This window comes from Rhododendron vialii, chromosome 6a (genome assembly GCF_030253575.1).
Source record: "Rhododendron vialii isolate Sample 1 chromosome 6a, ASM3025357v1".
Classification (NCBI taxonomy): domain Eukaryota; kingdom Viridiplantae; phylum Streptophyta; class Magnoliopsida; order Ericales; family Ericaceae; genus Rhododendron; species Rhododendron vialii.
This window is the reverse complement of record NC_080562.1, coordinates 28,301,353-28,318,366: the sequence shown is the minus strand read 5'-3', so window position 1 is coordinate 28,318,366 and position 17,014 is coordinate 28,301,353. Positions and strand designations below refer to the sequence as shown.

Here is a 17,014-nt window from a genome sequence, read left to right as displayed (position 1 = left end):
TCAAGTTTTATACATGTTGCTGATGATTTTTAAAAATTCACGACCGCGACACCCGATTCCCGCGACGTATCACCGATATGTCCCGATACCGATATACCGCGACCGATACCGCGACGGCGACCGATACCGCGATTTAAAACTATGGTAAGGCCTTAAAAAGCATCAGACATCGAAATCTTCTAAAAGTACTCACAGCATGTTCAAGTGTCGATTATCAAGGTAACGATTTCAAAGCTCTTGTGTATGAGTTCATGATCAATGGGAGCCTAGAGGAGTGGTTGCATCCAAATGAGATCGAAGAAGACACCCACATGGAATCAAGGCATTTAAACATTCTACAAAGGTTAAATATTGCCATTGATGTCGCATGTGCAATTGACTATCTTCACCATCATTGCTCCAACCCAATACTTCATTGTGACTTGAAGCCGAGCAATATTCTTCTAGATGATGAAATGATTGGGCATGTTGGCGACTTTGGGCTAGCGAGATTCATTCGAGAAGCTACGTATAGCGCTTCTACAAATCAGTCAAGTTCAATAGGCATAAGGGGGTCTATTGGTTATTTGGCTCCAGGTAAATGTCCCTCTTAGACTCTACTTTAATTTGTCATTTTTCTTACAGTCAATGAACGGAAGAGAGAGTAAATCATTTATAGTCGACGGTAGTTTTGTCGCTGGCGGCGTCGGAGTCGTCCTTCAATCGGTGGGGAAGAGACTGGTAGCAGCTCTCCAATTCCTTCGTAAAAGACGATAGTTTCTTTGCCAAACCAGCCCTAAGTACCCATTGCCGTGCCGACGCAGTACCATTACTGTACCCAAGAACTCAAAAGTACCCGGTGCATATTTTGCCATACCAAGGCCGTACTGGTACCCGGTACTCGTACGACACCATTTTCGGAGTACCCGTGCTGCGTAGTTCTTAACTAATTCCACCTTATAACATATCCACCTCTTTTTTACCTTTCTTCCTAAACTCTAAAACCTTATCTGCTCGACAATCAAGCCATTAGTATTCTACCTAGCGCCATAGGTTAAAGTATTATGTTACTGTTTCTGACTTTTGCTTGTTTTCTTTGATCGCATTCATAAAGGTAAGAGAGAGAACAAAATCTCATGTTCTACAAACAGTCATTTCTAGATATCTATTTGGTAGTAGTACTGATACCCTAATGAGAATCTACCTAGTTGCTAGTTATGCAGCCAAGTAGCTCTGATGTACAAGCCTTGGATCGCTGTAAGTTAAGCCATGTGGGGAGTTGGTTAATGCTATTACACCTATTTCAATCTAAATGAAAAAGTCACCAGCTGAAACTGTGGCATGGGATACACAATCTACTTGTTAAAGTTATTAGTGTCTTTCTTTTGAAGACAAATACTGCACCGTAGAGAGTTGCGAATTTCTCAAATATATCAGTTTCCCAAAGACTACAATGATACAAATTTTTTTTGAGAAAGTTATGGATAATCTGGTCAATTGAATTCAGTTAAATCGTCCCCAGCTTTTACTTCTCAAGACCATCAACTAAATTGTTTTCAATATGTCACTGTGAATAATGTTTTTTCAATTACGCAAGGTTTTTCTCATGAAAAAAAGCACACAAACCAACTGCTAGCTGTTACGATGGCTTTGTCATCTTTCTTATTATATGGTGCCTGAATTGCAGAGTATGGACTAGCAAATGAGGTGTCAACATGTGGTGATGTGTATAGTTATGGCATCCTCTTATTGGAGATATTTACCGGGAAGAGACCAACCGATGGCATGTTTAGTGATAATCTCACTCTCCACAACTTTGTTAAGATGTCTCTTCCTGAAAACATAGCAGAAATTGTAGATCCAACATTGTTTGAACAACGAGAAATGCGGGATGCCAGTTCAAGTATCGACAAAAATCAGAGTCAGAGCTCCCGTAGCAGTAACAAAATTCAAGAATGCTTGACTTCACTACTTGAAGTTGGAATCTCCTGTTCAGAAGAACAGCCGACTGATCGACCAGACATCAATGACGTTGTTCCTCAGTTACGTGCAATCCGAAACACTCTGCTTGAAACAGGAGTTCATTGGGGCAAAAAGAGCTAGTATTGTTGGTCATCACAAGTAGGTATGAAGTATGAACCCTTCACTTTCTTAGTGACTTGAGAAGAAACTTTCATCAAGATCTAAAACCACTGCAATTTCAGCACTAGGTGGTGACAACCTCTAGCAATACCATTTTGGAGATTGCAAAAGTCAGCTATGAACCAGTCTCATGCAAGCATGATGATGGTTCCGGCATCAAATGCAAATTCCATTTGGTTTTCATTTTTATTCTATGCAATAAAATATGAGGAACAAGATTTATATAAATAAGCTAGCATTAGCTGCGGGGAAAGGAATTTGGTAAGATTCCAAGCAAACTGATTTTGATCATACCCATCCAACAGTTTAGTTAGGCCTGCTTAAAAAATCCGGTGAACCGTGAAACTGGTCCGGACTGATCCGATTTGTACCTTTTGGATTTTGTCCGTGGGTTAATGGTCCGGACACAGATTGAAAAATTAGAAAATCATGACTTGCGGTTCGGTCCACGGATTTTTATTTCAAAACCGTGGATTAACCGAACCGGACCGGACCGTAACATATTTATTTTATATAAATAATATATACATATATATATATATGTGTGTGTGTGTGTGTGTGTGTATTTATAAAATAAATTGTTAGTAATGTTAACACTTTTTTTTTACCAATTTTAGTATTTTATCTTAATATGGAATATAGTGCAGATGTACATAAAATATAGGGAGTAAATTGTAGTTTTTTCGTATAAATTACGGGTAACCCTAGTTGAGTTTTAGTAGTTCGTTTCTTTTCCGGTTCTTTTATGTTATGTACTATAATGATACAATCCTAGTAGTGTTTAGATTCTTTTAAATCTGATTTCTAAAGTAGGCCTTCGGTAGTTTATGTAACAAGTATTTTCAGGTGGTGTTAAACTTAATTCTGAATGTAACCTTCTTCCCTTTTAGTGCGGGATATATGTTTGAGCTTTATTTTTGCTAAAATCCATGGAAAAAATTGTAACAAATCCACGAGTCACGGATTGGATTGGAACCGGACCATAAGACTTTTGGTCTGGACACTGATTTCATTTTGTAAAAACCGTGACCAGCAGTTCGGTCCTCGGATTCCTAGAAATCCTAACCAAACCGGACCGTGAGCAACCCTAAGTTTAGTGATCTAATTATTCTCGACTGATTATCATCATACACTGTCCAAGTGTATACTGTTTAGTGATCTAATTATTTTTCTATCTTGTCCTAGGTACCTAAGGTCTAACTGGTCTTCAAGACTTGTTGATGCGGCATATTCCTCTGGCAAGCTATCAATACTATTGTATGCTTTAGTTTTTGTTTTTATTTCATTACATTTAGCATGTCTCAATTTAGAACTTTTCTCTTTGTACTTTACAATGAGGCCATCAACAACTATTTTGGTTAAAAGAATTTTGTATCAGTGGGTTAAAGTACTTTGAGACTTTTGGCTATTGAGCGGTGTGTCTCGGTTTATCTACCCTGGCCTACCGTCTCCAAAACCATGCCTTTGATATGTCCTTACCATCCTCCACAGATGAAGCCCAACTTTTCTCCACAAAACGCCCAACCTCCGTAAAATAGTATGTTCAAGCCTCTAAATTTGATCAGTGCTTCATAGCAGCAACTGAAGCTGAACAACTTTTACCTGGAAAATACCACCAAGAGATGTTGATGGAGGTTGAGGAGGAGGTGGAGATTTACAAGGAGTGGGAGGTGACGAAGGACATATGGGACATATGACTGGCAATGGCTATCCTGTCTTAATTCTAATGGATTCGACATTGGCACCTTTTAACCTCTGTCACACTTGTCTATGGAATGTCATCTTAATGTGAATCCTGCCAGTAGTCTTTCTGTTAAGTGGGTTACGGAACAAAAGGAAAACATCTGTTAAGTGGCTTATGGAAGACAAGGAAAACAGTTTGAACAACGAAGAAAATAATTCAGAAATCTCATTCCGCTAGCAGGTGTAAGAAATCAAGAATCGTCATCTAATCAAAGCTTCAGCTTTGAAATGTCGAGGTTATGAATGGTCCCATTAAACTAGGAGGCAGAAATTGTTGTAGAAAGAATCATCCTGCTGTGAATTGTAGAGAGTAAAGGCACAAATGTAAAAAGTTACTTAAGAATCGAGTATCATGACTTTTCAATTGTTGGGCTGGGAGGACTTATCATTTAGCTGCAAAGCACACCGCCTACTGGAAGGGATATTCTTGATAGCAATCAACCATAAGTTGGATAGTAGTAATATTCTTGACTGTAATACTCCCAGAAAAGTTAGATATTCTTGATAACCATAAGTTTTCCGTGTGTTTTAACACTGTTTGTAAACAATTAATTCCACGATCAATCTTGGGTTTTGGTTGAAGATTTCAGTTAATGTTAGATCAGCCCTTGGGAAATGCGTAACCGTTTGCCTGCTTTTTTAATATTAAGGTTGGCGAATTAGTTTGATTCATACCATTTCTTACTTGAGTGATTTTTACAGCTAGTTCAACTGTACTGTCCTGAAAACTGCTCTGGAAAACTAATTCTAGATACAACAAGGCTGTTGTGGGTTAAACTCCCGGAGTGTTAGCCACTGCCTGCTCTTTGTTTATTACTGGACTGTATGAGTGACGTTCATTGTCTTTTTTCCCCTTTCTGATTCAGGGTTTTGGGCTAACTTACGCGCACCTCGATTAGTTTCGGGCCGAAAAAAGAAGTGATTCTTCACATGTTAGTTCACTCTGGGGAAGCCACTGCCGACTGGAAAGATCAAACGTAAATTTCAATATCTCAGTGTAATTTTTGGACCACCCAACCCCACTACTCCTTCAATTCAACGTACATAATTATATGTGTGTTTTTCAATTCCTTGATTTTCTAAGGGGCAACAGAAAACAAAGATTTTCACGTACACATTGATGATTGTTGGAAAAAGTATGGTGAAATCTCCAAAAATACTGAAAATACACTTCAAGTCACGATTATGTCGCTTTCCTAAAGACGAGAGATGCTACATACACTACATAGTTACACTACATGTTACACTACATTTTATGTGGAGCTCATTTCAAGTTTCAAAAAAATTCAGAAAAATATTCATAAATTCTAAAATATTATTTTATAGGGCTTTGTAAAAATTTAGCTTCAACGGATATTGGTAAGTATTATTTTTAGATTCGTAGTGTCGAAACTGCGCAATTAAGCAATTTCACCCCTATGAATCTAAAAATAATACTTACCGACATTCATTGGAGCTAATTTTTTATAGGACCCCATAAAACAATATTTTAAAATTTATCGGTATTTTTTTAGATTTTTTTGGGACTCAAAATAGGTTCCACATAAGATGTAATGTAAAAAGGTAGTGTACCTATCTTTAGTGGTGTTTTATTACACCACAACCCACACCATGGGTTTGTCGCGGGCGAGTATGTAGCGCAACAAAACTCCAGCCTTTCTGGTTTGATGCAACATACCATAGGACACACCACACTAGATCATTACTTAAACATATTAGGAATGCTCCCTAATATAATCCACTCTAACTTCTCTCAACTAACCAATGTGGGACAAGACCCACAAAGAGGAAAACAAACATTCTAAAGAAACAAGAAAATTTTACAAAACCAAAACAATGACTCATTTATTTTGAAAATCTCTAACAATATCCTATGCAAATGTATTTAAGCCCCACAAGTCTCCGAGCTTCTATTCCTAATTTCCTAGATTTTAAATTTTTAAATACATTAAAAAAAAAACCCCCCACGTACAGCAAACGGATTTACAAAGAAACACTCAACACTCGCAGATTTAAAAAAAAAAAAAAAAAAAAGTCCCACCCACATCCCACATTTATAGAGAAACACTCACAGAATTTTAAAAAAAAAAAAACTCACCAACGTCCCACATTCACGCTTCACAGACTAAATTTTATGGAATAAAAAAAAAAAAACATTCACGTTCACGACCACTAACCATACTCTCAACTCCCCCATGCCGCACGTTCAATTCCACTTCCTAACTTCCATACTCCCGTGGATGGCACAAATTGTCCACTTAAAAGCAAAAAAGTAAACGAAATATGCACTGCTACTAGATCTTTTAGCTCATGGTAAAATTCGTTAGCCTTTTGCTTCCACAAAAATTTGTGAGAGTGATTACCAAATTGTTCAAAGGTTAGTCTTCATTTTATAATTTCCTACTTACAATAACAGAACTTCATTTTTTTATCAGTCGATTTGATCACATTCCCTCTCATAATGTTGTTTATGCTATTTTCACTCATCTATTATGATTTCCTGATTTCCTTCATCGTAAAGTAGTTAGTTTCATTTGAAAGTGATTATTGATTAAGAAATGTACGTCAATAGAGATATACAATTAATTAAAAACTAGCATTGTGTCCGTTCAATGCACGGAAAGGGAAAGAACACATCGTAGACATTTTGTTTGTTGCCCCGTGCATCGAATGGGTACAACGCTAGTACAGGGTAGAGCACTGTTGACATGAATATTAGGGTTGCCCAACGGATCAACTGAACTGTCAAAACTGCCAAAACCGACCAATTACCGAGGTATGTGACGGATGGAAGTGGATCCAAAATATCCCCAATTTGGCGGATCGTGTCGGATGCGGATTGGATCCAATTCAAAATGAACCGATCCGCCCAAAGTTAAAAAATACTAACAGAAAACACGGCAAAACAATATTAAACCAAAACCCTAAGTCCCTAACTCTGTTCCACGTACTCCGACATGCGCCTCTTTGACTCCTCGTCTCTCCACCTCCTCGACTCCCACCTGACCACCTTCTCCATCTCCGGCCACCTCCTCCTTCGGCACACCTCCCCCGTAGACATGCTTTCGTTGAGCCATAGAATAATCTGTAGACATGCTTTTGTAGTAAATTGGTAATATATATTCACATCTATTTTACCGATACATATAGATCGGACTAGCTGCCTTTAGCTTGACCCTATTGCTATTGAGATGACGAGTAATTATTATTGGAAATCAAATATTGGCCGTGATTGGGGCTCTATTTTTAAAATTTTTAGTATATAAATAAAATTAAATTTTTAGTATATAAATAAAAACTTAAAATGCAGGCTCAAATTTGCCCAAACAAAACCATCCAAACCGATCCGACCAAACAATACTCACGGACGGGTGGCGGATGGAGAAAATGACAATCCGTCACTAGCGGGTCGGATTGGGAACCGAACCAATTCGCCCCAAACCGATTCACGGACAGCTCTAACGGATACCGTTGTGAAGCAACATCATCTCAAAGAACCGATTTGTAGACATAATATTTGCCCCAACACAAAACTAATTAAGAAGATCCCAATTACTTCCATGTTTGTTGGCTTTTAATGTTGACTATGGTTAAATTTGGTGGGACCTAAGAGTTAGAAAGAGCAAATAGAAATTAGGGCAATGTTCACCTTCAAATGGTGAAGACAAACAAAATCGGACCCGAGATTTGGAACCAGGACTTCGAGGAAGATAATGTTTGCCACCCAAGTGTGTTACTTGACACATACCAAACTCGAGTCTCTACCCACTCAAACACTTTGATTACCTAATTAGAAATCTGCTCTCGGTCGTGAGTTAGTCCACTCCCCTTCCTTCACTAAAACTCCACTAATGATATGAGATTTGATATCCAGGCCATTATTATTACATTATGTGAATGGTCAAGATATCCATAGCAAATTTATAAACCTAGGCAAGTTAGGATTTTTTCAATTGCCAAATGATCGTGAGTTGGATGCTTTGACATATCTAAACCGACTTTCCATTGGCGTCTTTTTCTGTTTGATTTCATTTTCTTGTTGAACTTTGCATCCTTGTATATGAACTCATTTTCTCATGCTAGCTTTACTTGCAAAATTTTGTACGAAAAACCTTCCAATGTTTGTATTCATTCTTGTAGCCAAAAAAAAGTTTGGTTTTATAGAAATTACATAGTCTGAAATTTTGCATTATTAAATTGATAAATCCTGATTGAACAAGGGCCCCTATATTTCTTTTGTTGATAGGAAATGACTTCTCATGCGCGCCCCTATAATTCATGAACGCAGGTTGCTAATCATTCTCCCAGCGTATGGTGTAAATGTATGTACAGCAAGAATCATTGTTGAATTGGTGTTTTGCTTCTTGGCCATGAAAAAAAGAAAGAAAGGAATTGATTTTTTGCACAAATCTAATAAACAACAAACCATTTGTAACGCATGTGCGCCTACAAGGCTACGCTAGTTTGTCTAATGAACGAAATCGAGTACTTTTGTTTCCTTTGAAGACCTCCATGTAGCAACAACATTGAATTCAAACAATCTTAATCTCAGAATTTGTATCATTTCTAGTTTATCTCAATTCGCGGGGTTTCAAGTCCACTAAATGTCAATTCCAAAAAAAAAAAAAAAAATAGAGCCCACTGCAAAGACTGATCCTAAAAAAAAAAAAAATCCCACTAAGGTAAAGAAAACTATCAGCTTGACTAGAATACCAACACTCTATTAAAGTATGATAATCGGTAAGCAGGCCTCATTTACATTTCCTATCATCTCATGGGCATGGCAGTCTTAAAGCCTTTCTTCCTTTTTATGCAACTTGGTTTTCTGTTGTGTTCCGTTTTTGGCTCCCCTCATGTAGCCGGCTTTATGCAAGGCGGGAACGAGACTGACCGTCTAGCCTTGCTTGCATTCAAAGCTTCAATTACCAGCGATCCATTTGAAGCTCTGAACTCATGGAATGAATCCATCCACTTTTGTCAATGGATTGGCGTAACATGTGGCCGCCGACACCAGAGGGTCACTGTGTTGAGGATTGATCATCAAAAACTATCCGGGACTGTTTCGCCTCACATTGGAAATCTGAGCTTTCTCAAGTTACTATGGCTGAACGACAACTTCTTGAGTGGTGAAATCCCCCCCGACCTCGGCCGCTTGCACAGATTGCAAAATATGTCGTTGGGTAATAATACAATTACGGGTGAAATCCCTGCCAATTTATCTGGTTGCTCTAAGGTTCTTAGCCTTAAAGTCTCAGGCAATGGGCTGGCAGGGAAAATTCCTGCGGAGCTCGGTTTTTTGACTAAGCTCGAGGAATTAATAATTGCAAAGAACTATCTTACAGGAGGTTTGCCTTCTACTCTTGGGAATCTATCTTCTCTTAGAAATTTTTCTACAACTTACAATAGTATTAGCGGGAGTATACCGGATACTCTTGGCCGATGCGAAAAATTGGAACTTCTCTTACTATCGGTGAATAATTTGGTCGGTACCATTCCTTTCTCCATCTATAATCTCTCTTCTATCACAAGATTTGAAGTTGCATTTAACCAAATTGAAGGCAGCCTTCCCTCAGACCTAGGAATCACTCTTCCTAATCTCCAACGACTAGTTCTTAACAGTAACTTGTTTACTAGATCCATTCCTATAGCAATATCCAATGCCACCAAACTATATTACCTTGACTTGGGGGAAAACGGATTTGAAGGAAAAGTCCCTTCATTGGGAAAGCTGCATGATATTGGGAAAATAGTGCTTCAAGAAAATATTCTTGGAACAGGGGAAGTGGATGACTTGAACTTTCTTGACACTTTAAGCAATGCCACTAGATTGTCACTCGTGTCTGTAGCCGTCAACAACTTTGGAGGTCCGTTGCCCGAATCAATAAGCAATTTCTCCACTGAGTTTAAGTTTTTGAGCATGGATATGAACAAAATAGTTGGTTGCATTCCATCCGGTATAGGGAATCTAATCAATTTGCAAGTTCTGTCCATGTCCATCAACCATTTGAGTGCCAACATTCCTTCTGAAATTGGGAAGCTTCAAAAGCTGCGGATTTTAAGACTCGATGGAAATAAATTCCACGGGGAGATCCCGGCAGCTTTTGCAAATTTAACTTTGTTACTTTATCTCAACGTATCTGGAAACAATCTTTGTGGGAACATCTCTTCACATATCGGTAAATACCATTTTTTGGTGTCACTTTGTCTTGATCATAACTATCTTAGTGGTATAATACCCAAAGAAGTTGGTAGTCTCTCATCATTGTTGGATCTAAACCTTGCGTATAACAATTTAAGCGGTTCCCTTCCGTTGGAAATTGGACTTCTCCAAAATCTAGAAGCACTAGATGTTTCTCAAAATATGTTGGACGGTAATATTCCAACTTCTCTTGGTAGTTGTGTAAAGTTTACGTCACTAAACATGAAGGGGAACAAATTGTGGGGCACCCTTCCTTCAACTTTAGCTACTTTGAGAGGTATGGAGGAGTTAGATCTTTCTCACAACAACCTCTCAGGAAAAATTCCAGACTACTTGGATGACTTTGTCTTTCTAAGGAAACTAAACCTATCATTCAATGATTTTGAGGGTCCCGTACAAGAAAGAGGTGTATTTCAAAATGCATCAGCCTTTTCTGTTGAAGGAAACAAGAAACTCTGTGGGGGAATACCTGAATTGCAGTTGCAACCGTGCAACTCCGAAGGGTCCGGAAATAAAGGATTTACTCTTACCATGAAATTAAGTACTTTTATACCCTCGGGGCTTCTAGGACTGATTCTGTTCTTGTGTTTCCTAAATTTGTGTTTGTTTAAAAGGACAATAAATGTACCGTCAGTCAAAATCTTAGGAAAATCATTTCCCCAATTGTCCTACCAAAGTCTACTTAAAGCGACTGATGGCTTTTCTCCAACCAATTTGATTGGTATGGGTAGTTTTGGTTCAGTATATAAAGGTGTTCTGGATGAGGGTCAGAAAGTTGTTGCAGTTAAAGTACTAAACCTTCAATTCCGCGGTGCTTCCAAGAGTTTCCTTGCTGAGTGTAACGCCTTGAAGAGCATCAAACATCGAAATCTTCTAAAGGTAATCACTGCATGTTCAAGTGTCGATTATCAAGGCAACGATTTTAAAGCTCTTGTGTTTGAGTTCATGGTCAATGGGAGCCTAGAGGAATGGCTACATCCAAATGAGATCGAAGAAGACGCCCGAAGGGAATCAAGGCATTTAAACATCCTACAAAGGTTAAATATTGCAATTGATGTGGCATCTGCAATTGATTATCTTCACCATCATTCCTCCAACCCAATACTTCATTGTGACTTAAAGCCGAGCAACATACTTCTAGATGAGGAAATGATTGGACATGTAGGTGATTTTGGCTTAGCTAGATTCCTTCAAGAAGCTGCATATAGCTCGAGTACAATCAGTCAAGTTCAATGGGCATAAGGGGGTCTATTGGTTATGTGGCTCCAGGTAAATGTTCCTCTTAGACTCTAGTATAATTTCTCATTTTCCTTGTCACCTTCTGTTATGTAGACATTCTTTTGTGTTGTTTTCTGTGATTCTTACTGACTTGAGTTTTACCTAGTTTACGTGACCAATAGGTGCCCCAAAGAGGTCTTTCTTGAATCATTGTGAGGATGTAGAAGTGTCTAAAACCTTAGTTTTCTACCTAGAGGCTTAAGTGAAAGTAAATATGTCCCATTTTCTTATTGTTTCTTGTCTCCTTTGATTGCATCCATAGGGGTAAAGAGAGAGGCAATTTGTTGTTCTATATGTAGTCATTTATTGTAATCCGTCGCTAGTATAGTAGTACCAATACGTACCCAAATGAGAATCTATCTAGTCATGCAGCCAAGTAGCTATGTAGTACTAGTACAAGCCCAGGATGTTTGTAAATTAAAGAATATTAAATTAGAAAATTCAACTTTAGTTAGTTTAACTTAGTGAACTTCATTTTTTTTATTAACCTTTTTGAAAAAGATAAGATCTAGTGAGTTGAAAATAATTTCTAATAAAAAGCTTTTTTATGGAACATACATATCAATATACGGGGATTATACCTTTTGTTCCACTTTCCATTCCTGTGTTAATAGGAGCGGGCTATGCGGGAATTGGTTTATGCTGTAATTCCTACTTAAATGTAAATGAAATAGCCACTAGTTAAAACTTTGGCACGGGAAACACAATCTAGCTACTTGTTCTTTCATTAGTGTCTTTCCTTCGAAGACAACTATTGCAACGTATAGAGTTTTCAATTTTTCAAATATATTGATTAATCAATAAACCAACAAACTTTCTACAAATTTTTGTCAGAAAGTAATCGTTAATCTGTCAATAGTAAATAGAATTTAGATACACTGTGCCAAGCTTTGACTTCTTAAGCCCATCAATCAGATGGTTTTCAAAATGTACTGTGAATCGAGCTTGTGTCAAGTCTGTAATGTTTTTCTCATGACAAAAGCCACAAACCAACCACTTTTACCATGGCAAGGACAAGTCTTCGTCATCTTTCTTATTATATGGTGCGTGAATTGCAGAGTATGGATTGGCAAATGAGTTGTCAACATGTGGTGATGTGTATAGTTATGGCGTCCTCTTATTGGAGATGTTTACTGGGAAGAGACCAACCAATGACAAGTTTAGTGATAGTCTCACTCTCCACAACTTTGTTAAGATGTCTATTCCTGAAAAAATAGCAGAAATTGTTGATGCAACATTGTTTCAACAAAGAGAAATGGGGGAGGCCAGTTCAAGTATCGACAAGAATCATAGTCAAAGCTCTAATACCAGTTGCAAAATTCAGGACTGCTTGATTTCACTACTTACAGTTGGAATTGCTTGTTCAGAAGAAATACCGACACATCGACCGAACATCAATGATGTTGTTCCTCAGTTGCATGCAATCCGAAACACTCTACTTGAAATTGGAGTTCATTTAGGCAGAAAGAGCCAGTATTGTTGGTCATCACAAGTAGGTATTACCCCTTCACTTTTCTTTTTTTTTTGATAGGCTACCCCTTCACTTTCTTGGTAACCTGAGAAGAAATATTCATCAATATCTAGGACCACTGCATTTTTGGCACTAAGTGGTGACAACCTCCAGCATTACCATTTTGGAGTAGGCAAAAGTCAGCTATGATCCCTCTCATTCAAGTATGATGATGGTTTCAGTGTCGAATGCAAATTCCATTTGGTTTTCATATTTATTCTATACAAACAAATACGAGCAACGAGATCTATGTGTATGCTAGCTAGCATACCTGCTGAAAAATGAAATTGGTACCATACCAAGAAAATTGATTTTGATCATACCCCATCCACCAGTTTAGTGATATAATTATTCTTGACTGAATATCATCATACCCCATCCAACTGTTTAGTCATCTACTTATAATTTCTCTATCTTGTCCTAGGTACCTAAGGTCTAACTAAGCTTGAAGACTTGTTGATGCAGCATGTTCCTTTGTTGTGTTATCAATACCATCCTATGCTTTTGTTTCCAGTTTTGTTTCATTGTATTTAGTGTCTTTCAATTTACAACTTCCGTGATCAAATGTACTTTACAATAAGACCATGACTAGCAATGGCTATCCTGTCTTAATACTAATGTAATGGATTCTACAGTTGGCACCTTTTAGCCTCTATGACAGTACTGATCTATATAATGGCGTCTTCATGTGATACAATGGTTTTCAATGCTTCAAGATAGGCTTTGAGATAGATTTTACAACGTTAGGCGGATCACATTGGTTAAATCCAGTCGCTATGTTCAGATTCTATACGGAGTACGAGTCTTGAGAATCTTGTTGGTGATTATTGATATGGATAGCTACCCTAACGGTGGTCAATGAAATCCTTGATTTTGTTACAAGTACATTACAAGGGGAGGTTGAATCGGAACTCTCTCCCCTTTTCTCTCGTGTTTCCAAAACCTTAATTTAATTGCTTTCTAGTCCAATCGAATCAAACTCAAACTTCCAATCTTTTCCGGAATTAAATTAGAAACCAATCGACAGTACCATAACTTAGATTTTGCTCCGTGTGAACTATCTTGGACTTAACCACTGTTCTTCGGATATTAATTAATTCTTTGATTTTCAAATTATATTTTTGGAATGCAAACGACATATCAAAGGTCAAGACCTAGCTAGATTCCTATGTTCTTCTGATGCAACCGAAGGATCCCTCCTTCCTTCATTGAACCTGGACATTGCAGCAGTTAACTGCATGGCTGTTGATTAGCCCATGATGTGATTTTCATTGCTGGATTAATACCCATGTTTAAGTGCCTGCAGTTTCGGGGAATAACTCTAGCTGCAAGCAACTCAGAGGTCACCTTCGGATATATATTTGTAGTGGGCCGAAATATCCGAAGGTTCAAAGGGTCTAGAGGGATCATTCCTGTTTGAACTTGTCGTTTGGTTGTCTCAGTTCATCTGTAGATTAAGACGTAAACTGGCATGACATGTTGATCCTTTTCCGAAGGATAGGTGGATCCACTGTGCGTTACCGAACGTCGTAGGAATATCCGAGCGTATGTGGGCTTGAACTTGTTCGGTAAGCTTGTTTTCTGCTTATAGGGTTTCCTTTGTTCGGACAAGTTATTATTGTTCGGTGTACAGAGCGAACGTTCGGAAAGGCTTCGTTTATTCAAGAAAGTATTCGTTCGGACACCGCCTATGTGGAATCTTCTGGAAGCTTCTGACGGTACGTTAGCTGTCTTCTCTGATAACTGAGGTGACATCCCGGATTGATATGACTTATCTGACACTGACAAATGCGGCTTTGCAACCTCCTAGAAGCGGTGTTTAATAAATGCACCTGACATGTGACGTCATCCGAACGTGACGAAGCACGTGGGTTGCAGAACCAGCCTGTGCAGCACTCTACATCTTTGCTTATAAATACAAGATCACCCCCTCGTGTGAAAGGGTCAGAAAAAATTCATTACTACTCTATTCTCTTTCCTAGCATACCTTTTTATAAAAATTCCTCCTTCTTCCTCCACTTACTGACTAGTTCGTCGGAGCTTATTCCCGGAGGAACACCCTCCTCCGGTTCTACAGGGACACAAGATCAGCTTAGTACATCCGTAATCCATAATAGCGAGAAGAAGGTTCAAGAAGATCATGGTAAAATCAGCCCCCCACAATATTGTGATCCCATTTCCTGTCTCAATTTTGGATTCCATAGAGCAGTTTACTTCTGCAAGCAACTCAGAGATTGCCTTTGGTCATTTATGTCATCCTGTTTTCTGTGTTCACCACTCTATTTCGGATTCCATATAGCAACTTAATTACTTCAGAATTGTTTCTTTGTGTTAGAGAGAGACTGATGCTGGTTTAGTTTGCTAAGGCGGTTGTTGGTGGTGATCCACAGCCGTGGTCTAGTCATGACAAATGTCATTCAACCTCCAACACCCTTGCTGAGGTGGTGAATCTGTTTTAAAGAAACTTTTCATAGAGAACTCGGTTCACTAGTTAATTTGTTTCAGTTCTTTGTAATAGGTAATTTCAGTTTGTATATTATGGAATTGTTCTCTAGAATTTTCGCCTATCGTATTCATGTTTTTCCCAACAAGAATACCCAGTACTAGATCTGGTAGTAGCAAGTCAAGAATCACCTGTTTGATCAAAGTTGCACCTTGGAACATTTTGAGATAAAAGGATAACTCAGAATCACGACAGTAGCTTATTACCTACGTCTTATCTATTACCCATGAAACTGTTTACGAGTTCTAATAAGTTTATTTCTTTCTCCTCGTCTACGTGTGTGAGAACTGCCCTGTCTTGGCGATACTCTTTGGCGCAATAACTAATCAAGGCGCATATTGCTTCGGCTATATATGTGTCACAGATATTTGCATATGCTTTTCCTCTTCCTTTATTTTAGTTTGCCCAAAAGTTGTAACTTTACGCTTGTTAATTTAGTTAAAGAAGGTTATGACTTGTAGCTGTTGCATATCACGTGTGATTAGGGAGGAACCTATGATTTTGAAGAAAAATTAGCATATCATGAAATGATGCATGCCTTTCAAGATATGATATTGTTGTTTTTGTTCCTTGTAATCAACCAATTCTTATCATCACTTAGAGGACCATAAAAAACATGGTAAGTACATATCATCCCCACTTGATTGGGAATTCCGGTTCACACCAACATCGGTAAATTGCAAGTGTAGAAAAGAGGGTGCGAATGAGTTCTGGCCATTTGATTGCCTATGAACAATCGTTTTGGCCTCAGTCGAACAGCGTGTCTCTGTCCTATGCGTACTTGACTATGGTTTCGTGTTGCTATCACTCCATCTCCTTCTCCTTGGATTATATCAATTTGGAACTTCTACATGTCTAGTCCGCAGTTTCACACCACTGAAGATGACGCAAAGAAGTAACTCTTACGTATAGGCTAACGAAAAATTTATGTGCGGGAATTTGGTATGAAAATGCATGACCTCTGTATTTTTTATTTTTTTCTGGACAAGCAACCATTGCATGGAAAGAAAGACCTGACTTATGGTGTCATGCCATCCTTTTTTTTCTCCCTTGTGTTCTACGTTGAAGGAATTATAGTTTTCAAGTCCATTTGGAAATTGGGGAGAACCATTGAAATGGATTCTAATTTCTACACGTCTATTCTGAAAGACCATAATATTGGAATTTGGAAAATATTTGCACATGACTTGGACCTTGGGGTCCTGACACGCTTCAGATGTAAAAAAAAAATGGCTCTATTTGTTTGATCGTAAAATATTTTACCGCAAAAACTTTTGTAAATCATTTCACTCAGTAAATCATTTTACCTTATAAGGTGTAAAATGACTTACCCAAAAAAAATCCCGCAAGTTGTTTTCCTAGGTGATTGGCATGAGAAGTTTTGGACCTTTTAGGACATAATTAGTGGGCTTCTGGGTGAATAGTAATGGTGCTGGCTTCGTCGGGTATTTTCCTATCCTAAAAAGTTATCGTGGTATTCTTTCGTTCCATACCAAATGTATGTGAGACATTTTCGTCGCAACCTAATTTTGGAATTCAGCCAAACAACAGAAAATAAACAAACTTGTACAGATTTTATAGTAAAATATTTTACATGAAAATATTTTATACCGAAACAAACGGAGCCCTAGTAATCCTACATGAAAATTGGGGTTCATTC

The 17,014-nt window shown here is 38.1% G+C and overlaps 1 pseudogene; it reads left to right on the top strand.

Moving 5' to 3' along the window:
* The first annotated feature begins 150 nt into the window (after nucleotides 1-150).
* LOC131328589 (receptor kinase-like protein Xa21) lies at nucleotides 151-15,458 on the top strand (annotated as a pseudogene).
* Nucleotides 15,459-17,014: the final 1,556 nt, after the last annotated feature.